This window comes from Ixodes scapularis, unplaced genomic scaffold, assembly GCF_016920785.2.
Source record: "Ixodes scapularis isolate PalLabHiFi unplaced genomic scaffold, ASM1692078v2 PGA_scaffold1__304_contigs__length_218370807, whole genome shotgun sequence".
NCBI classification, from domain to species: domain Eukaryota; kingdom Metazoa; phylum Arthropoda; class Arachnida; order Ixodida; family Ixodidae; genus Ixodes; species Ixodes scapularis.
The window spans coordinates 125,110,590-125,127,805 of NW_024609846.1; the positions used below are offsets into that span (position 1 = coordinate 125,110,590).

Here is a 17,216-nt window from a genome sequence, read left to right on the forward strand (position 1 = left end):
GGCTTCCGTTCGTTTCGATCCACCCTCGACCACCTGGTTCGATTTGAGACCACTGTGCGGGAAGCATTTGTAAATAAGCAACACTGTGTTTCTGTCTTTTTTGGATTTAGAGAAGGCATATGATACGGCCTGGTGTTTTGGAATTTTGCAGGACTTGTTTAGTCTTGGTGTCCGAGGTAGAATGCTAAGTGCTATTCAAAGTTACTTGCAATGTCGCACTTTTTATGTAAGATTGGGAACAACCCTCTCCAAGGAGTTTTTTTTCAAGAAAATGGAGTTCCCCAGGGAGGTGTCCTTAGCGTAACCCTTTTCATTGTAAAGATGAATTCTATTGCCCGTGCTATACCTCCTTTTGTGCAATATTCTACATATGTAGACGATATTCAAATTTCTGTCGCGTCCTGCAACCCTTTAATATGTGAACGTCGGGTCCAACCGGCAATTAACAAGTTACAAAAATGGGCTGACACAAACGGTTTTAAATTTTCGCCAGAAAAAACTGCCTGTGTGTGTTTTTCTCGCCGGCGTGGAGTTCTGCAAGAGCCTTGTTTACAAATGTATGGAATACCAATAACGACAAAAAGTGAACATAAGTCTCTGGGACTCGTATTTGATTCGAAATTGACTTTTGTTTCACATATTAGGAACTTAAAACTTAAATGTCTCAAATCGCTGAATATACTGAAGGTCCTATCACGTGTATCATGGGGCTCTGATAGACTATGTCTGTTACGCATATACCGGGCGGTTGTTCGCTCCAGGCTTGATTATGGGAGCATTGTGTACGGCTCTGCCCGAGCATCAGTCCTAAAAATGTTGGACCCCATTCACCACCAGGGACTGCGATTGGCTACTGGAGCATTTCGCACCTCCCCGGTTCTTAGTCCGTATGTAGAAGCTAATGAGCCATCCCTTGAAAATAGGAGGTTTGCTCTGGGGTTTATGTATTCTATTCGAGTTCGCTCTGTCCCTCAGCACCCTACCCGCGATAACCTCGAAAACGTCAGGTTCCAGAGAACGTTTGAAAACAAACCAACCGTTGTTCCTCCTTTTGCAATTAGGAATATGAATTATGCTGCGTCTGTAGAACTAGATCCCAGGCCTCCAGTAGTTCAATACTTAAGCACCATAGCCCCGTGGGATTACCATACCATTAATTGTGAGCTTACACTGACTAAACACTCCAAAAAAGCTACACCAAATGAAGTCATGAGGCAGGAATTCTTTCAGCTACAAAATCAATATGAACAGTACGTAGGTCTGTATACAGATGGGACTAAAACAGACTCTGTGGTTGGCTGTGCTATGATAGGGCCATCTGTGAAACAAATCAAGAGAATCCAAAATGCAGCCACCATGTTGACAGCTGAGCTCTATGGACTGCTGTTAGCTGTTGATTATGCAACGAAAAAAAGGCTTCGCCACTCGATTATTTACACAGATTCCTTGAGCTCATTAAGAGCACTTACATCACTGAAGTGCATTAGACATCCACTCGTTCTAGAATTACAAAATAAAGTTATCGCTGCCTCGTACAAGCAGATTGAGATAATTTTCTGCTGGGTCCCAAGCCACGTCGGTATCCCAGGTAATGAAAAGGCCGATAGTGCTGCAAATTCTGCAATTTTGCAGGTCTATTTGTCTGAGAGACAAATAGACCTGCAAAAAATACCATACAAAGACTACCACATCCCTTCGAAGTGTTGCATTCGAGCTAAGTGGCAACGCGAATGGAATAATGAAACGCATAATAAACTGCGTGCTGTAAAACCTTTTCTAAATGAGTGGGAGAGTGCCCGGCATCGCGAACGCTTTTATGAGGTGGTATTGTGCCGCCTACGGATTGGTCATACGCATCTCACCCATGGGCATCTCTTGCGTGGAAGAGGATGCTCCAGAGTGTGAACGTTGCAACATTCCTCTATCAATATCACACATTCTACTTGAGTGCCCGAAATATGACCAAGATCGTTTCAAAAATTTTTCGCAAATATATCAAGAACATACTCCACTGCACTTAGTTATTTTACTTGGCGAACAGCCGCTGATTCCGCATGCTTGTGTGTTTAATTTTCTTAAGGGCATCGGCCTTATACACCGACTATGATTTTAATTAGTAATCCGAACTCGCCTTCATCCTGTATACACTTATGCAATCTCATATACATAGTTTTATTACATCGTCAGCTACTATAGCTCTTTCTTCCAAACCTTTGCTTATACAATAGTTCCACTCTTGGCGCATTTTGGCCTTAGTAGCCCTTGCGCCATGAAACCCCAATCAATCCATCAATCAACCAAACAGTGTTTTGGGAAGACAGTAAGATACTGCTTGTCCATACAATGTGGCTCCCAGTCCAAATCACTTGGATAACCAGCTATCCGATTGATCATTCAAAACTGATAGTTACGGGGATTGTTTGAAGAGCAGTAATAAAGAGGAACATTAACCATGCAACTAATCAGCCCACGTCCTTAACTCACCAAGTGAGGGAACTGGCCTTGCTGAGCTCGGCCTGGCAGGAGTACCTTAAAAATTTGTATTTAAAGATTAGTTTGATCAAGAAAAGCAACAAACATGACACGCACATGCTAGGCTGCAAATAATATTTTGAAAACATAATTCTAGGCAAACCAATAATGAAGAAAGATAGTGTTTAATCCAGGCTTGTGCAAACCTACCCGAGAGTAGCAGCGAGAAGGGCACACCCACAAACACCTCTTGAATCGGGGCAACGCCAATGTCAAAGGCGCCTGGGATGCCCTCCACCGACTCCTCTTTGAGTAGCACCACTATTCTCTCCTCCATCTCGCGGGGCTCGTCGCCTACGCCGCCTCCAGTGGCACGCTGACTTTTTTTTCACGGCTGCACCTGCGTATTGTGTCAGTATTAAAGGGACACAGACACCTTCCCCAAATTATTTTGTTTTTATTTTTTGTTGTGCGCTTCATTATGGTGTCGGAGGACTACCCAATTAATATTTTGCAACAGAGTAGCGCATTTTTTAAATAAAGCTTAAAGACGCAACTGCTCGAAACCAAAACCGAAACCCGCGCACGGAGATCGGAGAAGTGGAGAGAAGAGTGTGGTGTGGCGGAAGTCACGGGGCTACAATCGACCGTGCGCTTTTTTTCCCTCTGCCTAGCAGACGACATGCATCGGAGACATGCGTGGCGACGTAGCGGGAACTGTTTGCGTGCGATTCTTTTGCAGTTATGTTTGTTCCGCTCGCTGTTCTGTACTCCAAGATAAGTTGTTTTGTACATTCAGGAGTTGGAGATGAGTGGTGAGTGCCCGTGGTGAACTTCCATGATTGGCTCCGAAAAGAATACACTCAAGATGTTTGCGTGAAGAGCTGGCTCACATGTCCTGCGTCCGAAAAAAATGGCATTGTGAGACAGAGTTTCCGAAAGATCAACGGGATCGGGACCAATGGCTGGCTGCAATTCCTGTAGAACATGTACGGGCACCACGGAAAGCGGACGCTACCTGATTTATATGCTCCTTGCACTTTACGGAAAGTGATTACATTGAGTTCGCAGGTGTCAAAAAGAAAATCTTATACCATTTAATTCAGCGACGTGTCGTCCACAACATTTGTTTGTTTCTTCAGTGATAATTGTAAAAAAAAAAAAAAAAAACAATGTAGACATTCAAAAATGTTTGGAAAAAAGCTTCACTGGGGACCCCACTGAGCTACTGGGGCTTTTTTTTTTCCGCCAGTTTATTTAAAATAATTTACAGGGTATGAGCCGTATGATCATCAGAGTTGGGCAAATCGGTTAGCGGTTGGAACGGAAAGGGGAAAAGGGGAGGGGGTGCTGGTTGCTATGTATGTGCCTGAAAGGGGTGACAGTCTTTGGATGTGGCCGCCGGCGCGTCATCCCCTAGATGGTGTGACGGTTGCTAGCAGCGGTGGGCGCGGCTCCGACGCTCGCCGAATCGAATGCGTTGATGTCGGAGTCGCCGAGCCTCCAGCCTTTCCTCAATTGCTCTCCACTCCTGGCATACCTGGTTCATGCCACGGGCCGTGATGGATAGAAGCCATCTCAACCGGGAGGTAAGATAGTCCCACCTCGGCCTGGCATCGGTGTGGCATTCCACCATGGCCGAGCGGGCTAGCCAGATGGCGTGGAGTCCCAGGAACACGATGGACGGGAGCACCATGGATGAAGCCGTATCTGTCCCCTCAACGTCCAGGAATCTAAAGACGTGCCAGTCTATGGGAAAGTCCACGCCGAGATCCTTCCTCATCTCGTCCCAGAAGAGATAGGCGTTGGAGCACTCCTCAAACACATGTGGAAGTGTCTCATTCGCGCCACATAAGTCGCAGATGGTTGACCATGGCACAAAAAGCCCCCTGTCGTCCAGCCACACCTTGACCGGCAGTACTCCGAGGTGAAGCCGGACGAAGAAAGTCTTTGCCTGTCGCCGGGACTGGGAGCTCGCGGACCTCCTTGAAGAGTCCGGACGCACACTGAGGGGCTGGAACCGTCCTGTAGAGGGGCGCTGGGAGGAGGACCTACAGCGTATCCGAGTACAGTTTCTTGCGACTCGCCGTCATCAGATACTCCCAAGAGAAATGAACCTAAAAAAAAACTCAATGGAACTGGCAATTTCGGCGTAGAAACGCAGACCTGCTCCCTTGATTGTACGCCCCGTGGTGCTTGCCATCCACTTTCCAAGGTACGGAAGGCCGAGGTGATGAAGGGCGCAAAAAAAAAGGGTCGCGCCTGTCTCTAAACAGCAGCACGTGTAGCTCGACTGTCACGTTCACCAGGCCCATACCTCCCGCTGTCAAGCTCAGAAAACGGTTGCTGCGCCGAGTCCTTTCCATGGACGACCTCCGTATGAAACGCGCCCAGCCTCGGTGAATTTGGTTGGCAGTGAAGCTGGGACAGCAGGCAGCCTGAGCCCAATACAAAATGGCTGGGTACGATACGGCGTTGCAAACGTACGCCCTGGTAAAAAAAGGATAGGCACCGGCCAAGCCAAGAAGACAGCTTGGGCTGGATGGCATTGGTTTTCTGACACCAGACCTCCACGCTTGGTCCAAGTTCTCTAATTGGAGCTCCACCGTACGATTACAGAGTTTCGCTCCTTGCAATTCCCGCGAATTCTGTTGGTTTCGTGACCCATTGTCCGAGCCAGGCTCCAACGGACTTTTGTCAATTGATTGCCGCTCCCGAGACACGGCAGAAGAGCTCGACGTGCCCAAGAGCAACTTCGACCTGTATCAGGCTGATGTTGTCGGCGTAGACGACAAGCTTCGCCCGCTGCTCACCAAGTTGCAGGCCTTATATAGCTTCATCCCTGTTGATGGCCTGGCACAGGGGTTCGAGCTGCAGGGCGAACAAAATTGGCGACAGCGGGCAGCCCTGTCTGACGGAGCGGCCTATCCCTCTGGAGCTCCCTCTTTCGCCGTTGACCAAGAGCCTCGTCGAAATGTTCCTGTAGCACAGCGCCACCCAGTCACACATGGTGTCACCCACGCCGCATCCCCTCAACACAGCCTGGAGGAAGCAGTGGGACACTGTCGAACGCTTGGCTGAGATCGAGCTGAAGGACAGCCAAGGGGTGGTGCCCTTCACCTGTTGCCTCCCTGACTATGCGCATTGCGTGTAGGTTTCGTGCAATTGAGCGGCGTCGGAGTCCATACGCTTGATGTTCTCCAATCACGCCACCTAGAGCGAGATCCAGCCTTCTCGCTAAAAGTTTGGCCAGTATTTTATAATTCGTGCAGAGAAGACTTATGGGCCTGTAGTCGGTCACTGCCTGGTTTGATTTGTTCACCTTCTTTTTAGCTATCAGCGCCGTTAAACTTTCTCTCATTGATGGGGGGAGTAGCTTGCACTCGAAGATATCTCGAAAAACCTCCACCAGGGTGGGGCAGAGCAGGTCCACATACTTTTTGTAGAATTCGGCGCCAATGCCGCCGGGTCCCGGCGCTTTGTTGCTGGAGATTTTCTGAATTGCTTGCCGGATTTCCGACTCTCTGATGGGTGCGCTAGTGATTTCCCTCAATTCCTCTGAGATGACTGGAAGTCCCCGGAGGAGCGTTGGATAAGAGCTGGAAACGCCTTCCTCTTTCCGGAAGAGATCCGAGTAGTGCCGCTGGAACGCCGCGGCGACCTCCTCTTGGCCGTTTGCGTGATGACCCTCGAGGCTGACGCTGGAGATGTGGTTGGCTTCGGTACGTTTCCTCTCGAAAGTGCGAAAAATCTTCGTGGGCTGCGTCTCGCCCTCGAGATTCCGCTCTCGGCTCCTCACCTGCGCTTCCTTTAGCCTTTCCTTATGGAGCTCCAGGAGGCGCTTCTTGCAGTACTTCACGTCCTCGGCGAACACTCCGGGTCTTCGCTCCTCCTCCTCCAGGATAGCGCGGAGTGTGTTGGTGAGATCACGCTCCTTTTGCCTAGCCGCCGCTGCCCTGGCCCTTGAGAAGCACTCGGCGCGGTTACGAATCTCACCCTTAAGTTCCTCCCATGCGCAGGCATCCACCGCGTCACCAAGATGTTCGAGAGGCCGCCGCACTTCCGTAGAAAAACCTTCATCGTCCAGAATGGCCATATTCATTTTCCAGGGACCCCTTGGCCGTCGCCCCTTTTGATCTCCGTAGTGACGAGGCCGTGGTCCGAGAACGGGACCATCTTGACGTAGTACGAGCCGACACGTGGGATGAGATCACCGGAGACGTAAAGTCGGTCGGGCCTTGCGCGGGAGCCTCCTTGCCATCCGGTGTATCTCGGCGCGAAGCCCGGGATACACCGGATGTAACGTAACGTCCAAGATTGTTGTCCCGAATGACATCACGAAGGGTGGCGGCGATGGAGTCCTTATTCGCATTGGTGGTTCTGTCTGAGGGGGCGAGAACACAGTTAAAATCACTCCGAGCACGTCGTCTCCGGGGTGTCCAATGCAGTGCTTAAAGTCTGGGAGGTCTCAGGGGGTCCGGGACCCCCCTCCAATTTCGGCGGGGCCTTTTAGTATGAGAAATGCAGCTGCAGCTGATTCGGTTGGACTGAGCACTACAATGCCCGTGACCCCTGTACCTCAAGCAATAGCTCCGTGGGAATATAGCCTCATTTTGTGTGACTTTTCACTGACTAAGTTCAGAAAGAGAGACACCCCACCAGAATGCATCAAACAGGAATTTTATGAAATCCAAAGTAGATACGCTGGTCACAGCTCGTATTACACAGATGGCACCAAGACAGAAACGTTCGTTGGATGTGCTATGATTGGCCCCTCTGTTCGCTATGTTCAACGAATTGCATATACAGCTACTATTTTAACAACTGAACTATGTGGTATCCGCCTGGCAGTTAATCATATTATAGAAACGAAGAGCATGAAGTCAGTTGTGTATACTGATTCACTCAGTTCATTGAGAGCGCTCTCATCACTAAATACCTCTAAACACCCAATAATCATAGAGTTGCAGAATAAAATCATTGATGCTTCCAAAAGGAACATTAAAATAGTCTTTTGCTGGGTCCCTAGCCATGTTGGTATACCGGGTAATGAGGAAGTAGACCCTGCAGCCAGTTCTGCTGGTAACAAAGAAGTCGAACTGCATGACATTCCACATAAAGACTATCACAGACTTTTAAGGCATCGTATAAGAGAGAAGTGGCAGCAAGAATGGGATGAAGAAGTAAATAAAAAGCTGCATACTGTAAAGCCACTGCTTAGTGAGTGGGAGAGTGCAAGACACCGTGAACGCTTTTATGAGGTTGTCCTGTGTCGGCTAAGGATAGGGCATACGCACCTCACCCATGGCCACCTTCTGCGCAGGGAGGAAGCCCCAGAGTGCGAGCACTGCAATAATCCTTTAGCTGTCGCACACAAATTATTACAATGCCCTGCTTATGACCTAGACCGACGGAAACATTTTTCTCAGCTATATAAAGAACATTCGCCTTTAAACCTCCCTATTTTGCTTGGCAACGAACCATTAGTTCCGCATCACAGCGTTTTTAGCTTCTTGAAAGCTATCGGCCTTTTACACCGACTATGATTTTACACCCAACTTCATGTCCATAACTACATACAAGTCATACACATAGTGTTAACCTATCATCAACTACTAAAGTTCTATCCTCTTCGAAACCCTATCTGCAATAGTGTATGTACATGGCGCATCATAGCCTAAGATGCTTTTGCGCCATAAAACCCCAACCAACCAACCAATTTCGGCGGGGGGCCTGAGACCCCCCGTTTTACCTATGTTCCCTCTGTCTTAGTCCTGTGCTTGGGGAACAGAGATAAACCCAGGCGAAAATTCCTAACTGGGAGCAGTTGGCACCTCAAGTGGTTTTAACTGGGACTAACTGGTACCAACTGGGAATGAACTGGGACCAATAGGAATCCAACTGGGACCAGCTGGGGGGTCAACTGGTTTGAACCATTCCCAGTTGGGAGTCAACTGGTTTGACTCCCAGTTGGGAATGGAGTGAACCGGAACCAGTTAGGAAAGTAACTGGTTGCAGCGATTCCCAGTCGGACTTCAAATGCCTTTCCCGTTCCCAGACAAGTGGGGGTGTATTGACTTTTGCTAATAAAGAAAACTAAAAACACTTACATTTTTAGATTTATACATATAGGAAAATGTTTAGTTACTAGCTGGGTACATTTATATATTTATAAAAATAATATAAAAATTTCAATTAACTAAATAATTTTTTAATTGGAAAATATAATTAGTGACAAAATGTGTTCACCTAAATGAACATTTAATGCAGCATTAAATATATTAAAACATTTATTTAAACACCTACAGTATTTTTTTCTTTTAATAAGTAAATTTATTTTTTGGCCAATCAGAGCTAGTCGGTCGCCGTGGCACGCGGGTGCGGATTAGTGGTACGCGCTGTCGATAGATGGCGCTGCCTATGCTGACGCCGATACTCATGTCACACAAAATATATGGTACTCATGTCACACAAAATATATGGTAAGTTACAAGTAATGAAAATAGATGAAGAAGGTTCCAAAAGTCTTGGTAGTGATCACAAACGTATTAAGCTGAATTTTGCCAGAGAAGTAAATGCTGAAACTAGACAACATAATTCAAAGCAAACTTTCTGCAGCGACAAAGAGTTGGAAATAGTTGTTGAAAGAATAGAGGCAGCAGTTTCAGGGAAACGGTATACAGATTGGAACTATGAGAGCCTAACTAGACTTTTTGCTCTAGAACTAGACAAAGTTAAGAGTAAACGAAAGGGGAAGCAAGGACATAAACCAAAAAGCTGGTGGGACAAACAAGTGAAGCAAGCGATACAAAAACGTCAGGAAGCCTCTAGAGAACACAGGTATTCCAAGCGTAGTGGGGAGTCCAAAACGGAAGTAAAAAGAAAATGGGACAATTTTATAACATGTCGCCGAGAGGCATCCAGTTTGATCAATGCGAAAATTCAGAGAAAGGGTGAGGAATGAATGAGTAATGTAAGCAAGAAAGATAGAAACGCTGCCAAGAAGTTTTGGGAGCACTTGAACTCACTCGGTGAAACAACGCAAGCTAGACAGAGGTTTATACTCTTGCATCAGGGAGATCAATTAGAGGGAGATGATGCGATACAATATATAGGAGCAGTGATGGAGAAGAAATTTCGGGAACGGGTACATGTGGAAGATAGGAGAACCGAAGGAAGTAGCAGTCCAGTTTGTGACATCGCGGATTTTGGACAAAGAGAATGGGAAATGGCGGAACGAAGAGTCCCTAGTGGCACGTCGACAGGCACAGATGGTATCCCTATCAAGCTGGTGAAGAATTTGGGTTTTAAATCTAAGGCAAAACTAAGGGAAGTAGTGAGTACCATGATAACAAAAGGAAATATTCCAGATGAATGAAGGCTTAGTCGGATGAGTATGATATATAAGGGAAAGGGAGATAAGTCTGATATTAGGAATTATCGTCCTATAACCGTGACACCGGTTATTTACAGGTTGGTAATGCAGTTTTTTAAAGAACAGACTGGAGGAATGGGTAGATTGCGAGGGCATACTGGACGAGTTACAGAACGGGTTTCGGAAACAGAGAAGGTTGGAGGACAATTTATTTTCTCTAACACAGTGTATAGAAATAGCGCAAAAAGAAAACAGACAGCTCTAGCTGGCATTTCTGGATATCAAGGGTGCCTATGACAATGTGAACCAAAGAAACCTGTGGGACATAATGGAGAACTTAAACCTAGATGAAGGACTAACAGCACTATTAAGGAACATTTACAAAGATAACAAGGTGATTATAACATGGGAAGAAAAGGCGACAGGGAAAATAGAGATAAGACGAGGCCTAAGGCAGGGATGCCCGTTATTGCCTTTGCTGTTTATGTTGTATCTGAGAGGATTCGAGGATAGACTAGAGAAGAGCGGGCTTGGATTCAACCTTTCTTACAGTAAGCTTAGCCTAAAAAATTCAGCAATCCTTACCGGGATTGATGTATGCGGATGATGTTGTACTAATGGCTAACAACAGGACAGAGTTGCAGGAATTAATGAGCATCTGTGGTAGGGAAGGAGAGGAATTAGGTTTAGAATTCAGTAGCGAAAAATCAGCAGTCATGATTTTTAACGAGGATGAAGTTGAGAGGCTGAAGATACAAAATATTACAGTTGAGAGAGCTAGTAAATACAAGTATCTAGGAGTATGGATATGTGATGGTGCAGAATATCTCACAGAGCATGAAAAGTATATAATAGGTAAGGGCAACAGAAATGCAGCTGTAATGAAAAATAGAGCACTTTGGAATTACAACAGGTACGAGGTGGTGAGAGAGATTTGGAAAGGGGTCATGGTGCCTGGCTTGACTTTTGGAAACGCAGTGCTATGCATGAAATCCGAAGTTCATGCGAGACTAGAAATAAAACAGCGTGGAGTAGGTAGACTGGCTTTGGGGGCACATTGCAAAACGCCAAACCAGGGAGTACAAGGAGACATGGGATGGGCATCATTTGAGAGCAGGGAAGCGGTGAGCAAGATAGAATTTGAGGATAGGTTGTGGCAAATGGATGGGGAGCAATGGGCACGAAAGGTTATCAGCTATTTATACATGAGGAGTGTAGACACAAAGTGGAGACAGCGCACTAGGAAATTTAGAGGAAAGTTTTTGGGCTATAGCGAAGATACGGAAGGGCAAGTCTCAGTTAAGAAGAAAGTTAAGGCCACAGAAAGAGATCGGTGGCTAGAGGGAATGCAGACAAAGACGGCTCTGGAAAGCTATAGATTAAACAAAAGAGTTATTGCCAAAGAAAGCATTTATGACAATTCTAGGGGAAGCTCATTGCTGTTTGATGCGAGGACGGGTGTTCTGCGAACCAGAACATACAGAGTGAAGTACAAGGGAATTGATACAGTGTGCACTGCTTGTGGAGAGGAGGACGAGACGGCTGAGCACTTGATACTCTACTGTAAAGCGCTTCACCCTATGCCTACCGAAGACAACATAAATTTAATAAAGTCATTGGGTTTTAGAGACAGCGAAGGGAGAGTGGATTTCAAGACTGTTGAGATTATTAAGCAAAGATTAAGTGAATGGTGGCAGAAATCGAGAGAAAACTAGGTATTTTCTTATTCACTGATGGCAAGGGGGTTTCATAGCCTCACTTTCTTTGCACTGCGGAGTGAATATAGATTTCACATTTAAATATTCTAAGCTTAAATGGTAAAACAAAATGGCTAGGTGGCGTAAGCTACCGCCCGATCCAAAGGGCTCAGTCGTATTCATTCATCCATCCGGAGTCGGACGGACGCGGTAGAGAAGGGTCGCCATCGCCCAAGTTGGCGTCGTTATGAAAATGTCAAAACTACAGCTGCGCTTCTTTGGACCTAACTGTACATACACCATGGTGGCGGCGGTGAACTTCGAGGATGGAAAGATGCAGTTCAGCGATCGGAGCTAGGGCACCCAAGAAAGATCGGACGCACATAGACCGGACGGAAGAAAACGCCGCGGAGAGCACAATGGCGAAAATGGCGGGAGGTCTACCTCAAAATGTTCGACTGTTGTGACAGAGATTGCAAGGTGGGAGCGCTACTGCATCCTATCAGGACTTCACCTGCGCAGCGCGGGATCACGGGTGAGCACGTTTCTTCACGCGATGGGGAGAGAAGCTGAGGACGTCTTCATTAACAGACACCAGCGGTCGATCTTCCTTCATCTTACGAATACTACCTCTGAAAAAGCGATTCAACCGTCGCAAGCAAGTGGCTAAACCCGGAGCGTGTACGTCACCGAACCTATTATTTAGTTCCATTCCCCACGTTTTTGACAATAAAGCCTTGTCAACCTTCCATTTTGTGCCGTGTTTCATTGTTGCTGGAGTTGTACCAGCGGTAACTGGAACCAACTCCAACTGGGACCTGTTGTAACTGGACCAATTCCAGCTGGGACCATCTTCAACTGGGACCAGGTGCAACTGGGACCAATTGGTCTCAGTTGAAAATTTTCGCCTGGAAAAAGTTCTGGATAAATTGAAAGGATACGTAGCTGTAGAAAGAAGCTGTAGAAGTGTCGGTTTAACATTATCGAAGAAGCGCACAAATAAAGCCTTTCCCCCCTCCCTTTTCCGGGGGCCTCTACCTGTGCTCGAGATAGGGGGGACCCCCCCCAGACTGGAGGCAGACTTTAAGCCCTGGTCCAATGTGCCCCTCAGCGTCTCAAAGAAGGCCCGGCGCTCTCTTGGGTTGTTGGGAGCGTACACAGAGACGAATCTGATCAGGCGATCGCCGACCAGGCAGTCCGCTGTGGCGGCGCGCCCGTCGTCGCTCAAGTCCCGTGCCACCACTATGACGTCTTTGCGCTTTCGGACAAAGACCGCGATGCCGCCAGAGAGCCTTCTGGTGAGCGTGTGCACTCTGAAAAGGTCATGCCCAAAAACCCCAACAAAAAGGATTTGGCCATCTTTGGTGTGGATAACATAGTTTCCTGAATGAAGGCAATGTCGATCTTCTCTTCGTTGAGGAGGTCAAGAAGCCATTGCTTCCTCTTCCAAGCAACAAGGCTGACCGTGTTTAGTGTGCCAACTTTTAAATTTTCCGCGGTGATCGCTTGGTGCATGATGGAGGCGGAAAGGAGGTCAGCGCGATTCGGGGAGCGGGTCCTCCGCAGTTCTGGGGAGGGTGACGGGGCCAGCTGGGAGATCCGGTTGACGCGGTTGGTGAGAGGGGTCTTCATTTTTACTTCCTCTCAGCTTCATCCCGCTCCTGCCGTTTGACTCATCGTCCGAGGACTGGAGCGCTTTTTTGTTGTTTTTCCTTTTTGCAAAACTCACCGTTTGCCACGGCGGAGTGTCCTCTGTCTCCCCGCCCTTGGCAGCGGATTCCGTGCTTTCGCTCTCGACCGCTTCGGGAACGGAGAAGTCCGGTTCCCCGCTCGTCGCCTCTGGTGCAATGGCGTCGGGAGTTGGGAAGGCTGTGGCCTCTTCGGCTGTTGCTGGCAGCGCTGGTTCGCCGCTCATACCGCCATGACTGCTCGGCTCGCGGGATCGGTTCCGGTTGCATTCCCCGGAGCTCTGAGGCCGCGCGATCTCCTCCATGTCCGCGTTGTCGAGCTGCTCCTCCACGTGCTCGGGGGCCCTGGCACGGTCGGTCATAGCGGCGTACGACCTTGGGCACTGCGCGGCTTCGTGGCCGAAAGCACGACACACACTGCACCACGGGGCCGTGCACTGGCGCCTCGTGTGCCCGACCCTCTTGCAGCGCAGGCACAGGGGAGGCCTCTCCGGCACGGAAAACAGGACTTGCGTCCCGTCGATGCTCCCCTGATGAGGCAGCGAGTCGAGAGCGACGTCGTTTCCGAGGATCAGGGTGACGCTCCTCGTCGTGGTCTCCAGGTTGCCGAAGCCTTCCCGTCTCCGCATTTCTCGCTGCACGGCTTTCACGCGGCCAAACGGCTGCACCAGCTTCCGGACAACGTCTTCCAGTGTCGGGATGGGGACCCAGTGCACCTTGACCGTCAGCTCTCTGACGCTTCAGTCGATGATGAGTCAGCGCTTTCCCTTGACGGTGAGCTCCGCCTTCACAGCCGGCAGGTCCCGGGCCTCTGCGTTGTGGAGGGTCACCATCAACACGTAATTGAATTGCAGTGGCCCCAGGCCCACGACAGACTCCAAGTTTACCGCACCTCTCAGGGGGTCGCCGAAGTCCTCGATCTGGTAAGGGCGTGCCGAAGGGTCTCCGTGGAGGATGACGGTGTTCACAGCATTCGGACCGTTCGGCAGTTGCGGCAGGATGACCTTATACTTCGGAGACAAGGTTGAGGCGGAAAAAACCCCACTCTCAGAAAAAAAAGGTGTATTATTACACCCCTTGTCCCATATAATACACCCCAAAATTTCAATTCGACGTACAGCGCCCCATAATCGAACAGGCGGCCCCAAAGTTTACGAGGGGCTTGATAGCCGTGTGGTACAACTTATTAAGATAGCTGATGTACGTATTATTGAATACAAAAAAGATTATCGGAGTTTTCTTGGCCGCACTGCAAAAGCTTCATGTTTTCTTTCTTTGGTCTTTGATACGTGCTTTAGCAATTTAATAAGTTATATTGCACCGTTATCAAGCCCCTGGTAAAATTTCGTGCCGACTGTTCGACTCTAGGGCGCTGTACGTCGAAATGAAGTTTTGGGGTGTATTATATGGGACAAAAGGGTGTAAGGTGATACCCTTTTTTTTAGAGTGGGGCCCGGCCGACACCGGCCGTATCCGCTGCTCCGCGGGAGCCCATTTTTGTGCGTCCTCCTTGTACGAGAGCGCGCGCGGGAAATGCTACTGGGGCACCTCTCTCTGGGGGGATCTCTAGTAATAATTCAGCCGGTAAACTGTGAGTTGGAAAGTTTGCTGCCGATTTTTCTCCAGCAAAAGCACTCTTGGGCGAAGTCGGGAAGCACGACGCATTGGCGACATTCGCACCTATAAAGAAATCGTACGCGTGCATATTCAACTCGAAGTAAACACTTCGTGCGGTGCTTGACATTTGCGCGAGCGATGTCTTCAGCCAGGAGGAGGGAGCGACGGCTCGGCGACGTCTTCGTGCAAATCGGCTTGGTGGTCGGGCGTGTACGGAATGAATACCAATTGTTTTGATCAGTCCCAAATTTCTTTCTTAAGGGCAGACAGCATTCGCCGGTACCGCGAACGACAGTTCTGAAGTAGAGGTCCCACGCCCGTCGTCCGCTGCCATCGCCGTCCCCGCGAGTCCCACGATACGCGAAACGACGCATGCACAGAATGCTTCCGGTTCTCTGTGGAACTTTTTTTTTTCAATCAGCGTATTTGCAGCTTTTTATAAGCCACAAAAAATGGGTTTTATGTTTTTTTCTATTTTTAATACTGAGTGTGTGCTTTCAGTGACCAACGACTTTGATTAAATTTGGTGGTATCTTCGATACCTTAGAAAACGACCTTTGACCACAGAAAAGAGAGTGAGCGAAACTCGAACTGGCCAGTTCTTTATCGGCGGTTTTTGGGCGGAAAGAAACCGAATTTCGAGTTCTGGGTAGTTGGCCTCTCATGTGTCATGTACAACTAAAAACCTCGGCGAGCATAAATACCCTGTCAGTGTCCCTTTAAATAACGTAGCAGACAAAGCAGGCTGTTGTAAGCGCGACTGCTCGGTCACCGGTTTTCATTGCCTGGCAAAGGCTTGTGGGCAACACGTACGCCTTTCGAACGTGCGTAAGGATGACCTCAAACTTCGCGACATTTTTCTGTGTCGGACACCACCTAATACCTCGAGCAAAATTGAACTGGTTTAACACTGTTGGTTGTCACTACACGCTTGCTAAAACGTCCTTCGTTGCTGATAGAAGCCGGGAGCCCTCCGCAGTGAATGACTTTGTAAAATAAATGCTCGCAAAAGACCGCATCTAGCTAAGTCTTCTCCGCTAGCGCGTCTAATGTCGACAACATTATTAAAAGCACTAATTTGAAGGAGTAAAATATGCTCGTGCGTTGACTCAGCGCTAGCGCCAAACATTTTGCCTTTTACATTAGTACAAAGCATATCGTATCATTTAAGTTCGCGAACTCCAAAACCTGAGGATTGACTTACCTCGCTTCTTGTTGATGCTCTTGGCATCGGCCCATTTCTTTTTTATGTCGGCCATTTCCCTTCGGATGCCGGAAACTGCGAACACATTGCGAGTAATTTGTTCCCAAGCCCGCTGCTTGGCAATCGAGCCATGCGCGCTGTTCCCTTTTCCCTCAATTGCCACTTTGCGCTGCTCGTATCAGTCTACCAGAGCCGACAGCTCGTTGTCCGAAAAATTGGCCTTTCGGCTCTTTTTTGACAGGTGGTGGAGACCCCTGCTGGAAATGGGCGAAGTGAAATTAGGCCAAAATTCACATTGAACCAATGTGCAACTGTAGGTCCAGACACACTGAGCAATATGCATTTTTGAAACAAAAACCTATGTGCACCAATTGGTAATCTTTTAGGGAATTCACATTGGGCTGATGGCATTTATGAAACAAAAACCAATGAGCAGCAATTGGCAACAGGTACCCCGGTGCACATTGCATTGAGGGAATTTATGGGGCAAAAACCAATGAGCAGCGATTGGCAACAGATGCTCCTGCGCACATTGGGTTGATGGTATTTATGGGGAAAAAAGTAATGAGCGGCTATTGGCAACAGGCCCCCTTGTACACATAGGATTGATTGTATTTATGGGGCGAAAACCAATAAGCGGCAATTGACGACAGACACCCCTGTGCACATTGAGTTGATGGCATTTAGGGGGCGAAAACCAATGGCGGTAATTGGCAACAGGTGCCCCGGTGCACATTGGTTTGATGGTACCCAGTCAACCAGCAACCGTCTATTAAACATCCGAGAGATGTGTTGTCTGGACATTTAACATATCCAGTGGATATCTGCTATGATCCATCTAACACTGAAAGTATGTACTGTGCAGTGCAAAATGATTCCCCAGAAACCGTACCACTAACGCTACCTGGATGATGAAGCTGGACATTCAGGACCATTGTAGGATGTTCAGCGTGATCATGTGGATGTACAATGTGCATACCTCAGAAATATTACTCTCCCTGGTATAGGGACCAGCCCTATGCCAGAAGGCAACACACAATAGTACTGCCAGTGTCTAAGCAGCCTCCTTTTTATGCTAGCATATCGCGTGTGAACTGCCCTACAGAAAAATTTAAACAGATATGAGTCCAATTTTTTACAAAACAAGAGCTCAGAGGGCAGAT

General features: G+C 48.1%; 1 non-coding gene across 1 annotated transcript in view; it reads right to left on the reverse strand.

Annotated features, from left to right (window-relative positions):
- LOC120849505 overlaps positions 1 to 16,108 on the reverse strand; it is a 69,738-nt gene extending 53,630 nt beyond the window's left edge. Inside the window, exons 1-4 of the transcript XR_006077710.1 lie at positions 16,054 to 16,108; positions 2,683 to 2,856; positions 2,481 to 2,529; positions 127 to 153 (exon numbers count right to left, since the gene is read on the reverse strand). This is a non-coding gene — a transcript (uncharacterized LOC120849505). The remainder of the gene's footprint in view (positions 1 to 126; positions 154 to 2,480; positions 2,530 to 2,682; positions 2,857 to 16,053) is intronic.
- Between the last annotated feature and the right edge of the window lie 1,108 nt (positions 16,109 to 17,216).